Below are 1,349 nucleotides of genomic sequence, written 5' to 3'. Positions count from 1 at the left end.
GAAAAACCACCTCATCCTAGTGCAAAAACATTTTGTTGAAAAACAATTTTTTTTCGAAATTGGTGTGTTTCCAGTGAGCAAATTTATTTTCGAAATTCCAATTTGCACATTTTCACGGTCAATGGAAACACAGCTAATGACATATGCAACCCACAGATGTGCACTCATGAGGACCCAGCCCCTGAATTGAGACACAGCCCATGGACCTTCCACCCMACAACACAAACAAAATGAATCCTCCCTCCACAGAGGGGCACTCCCATACCATACCCCTCATACTTTCCTTCTTTAACACCAGCGTGTAAACATGCAGGAACAGAGAGCAGTTGAGGGGTTTTTGGAGGGACTGAACCTTGCTTGGGTTCTGACCAGACAACAGCGTTTCTGCATGCTGCTCACATATGGTCTGTGTGCATGATAGAGCTTTAACCATCAGCTGTGGATGGAACAGTGGACTGTGTTACAATCAGTGATGTGTGCAGGTGTCTCTGACTACCATCCAGGTGAAGCCCTGTCATCTTTCCTTCTAAAAGACTTGTTTCAAGTAGTCTAACATCAAATAAATGACCTGATTTCTCCTTCAACATGTCTTAGTTGTAACATTTAATGTTTACTACGTGTTACTGTAGATAAACTATGACTTTATGAAGTTTACAAATCACTGCATTCTGCTTTCAAATGTATGTCAGCTGCACTGGCTTACTTTCTTCATAAACCGTAGAGCAGTGGAGGATCTAGGATTTTTCTGAGTAAGGGGCCATCAAAGGGCCACAATATTCATAGTGGGGTCAAATCTTTGTTTAACATCCTTACACATAAATCCCTGTTTTTGGTTAAGTGTGTACATCACACATTTAAACACTTAGAATATAATGTAATTTAAAAAAAAGCCTGCATAATAAACTCTCCTTTACAAACAGTACCAACATTTTTACTGTACATAAATAAAATACTCTCAAACACACAGCATGGGAGAAAATCCAGGCCTGTAAGACCTCATTTTGGAATAACAGTGCATTATGTAATAATGTAATAAAATTAGGCTTCAAAATGTAATAAAAGCCTTTAACGCATTATGTAATAATGCTATTACATTTTGTGGCAATTGTTACAAAATGTGTTTGTGTAATAATCTGGTGCATTATGTAATAAACAATCAAAAACCAGTATTTATGTTCATCCTAATCAATATACTTGTAATAACTGTCATGTTGCAAATACTACATAATTAAATCTTTATAACTTTGGCCAATAAACACAGAAGAAACACACACTCATCTTTTATTTACATTTTCAGTCAAACTCTTGTGTATTAATCTAAAAGTCGTTCAAGGCAGAACGATAAGACG

The sequence above is a fragment of the Austrofundulus limnaeus genome, unplaced genomic scaffold, assembly GCF_001266775.1.
Source record: "Austrofundulus limnaeus strain Quisiro unplaced genomic scaffold, Austrofundulus_limnaeus-1.0 Scaffold111, whole genome shotgun sequence".
Lineage (NCBI taxonomy): Eukaryota > Metazoa > Chordata > Actinopteri > Cyprinodontiformes > Rivulidae > Austrofundulus > Austrofundulus limnaeus.
Note: the sequence above shows the minus strand (reverse complement) of the source record.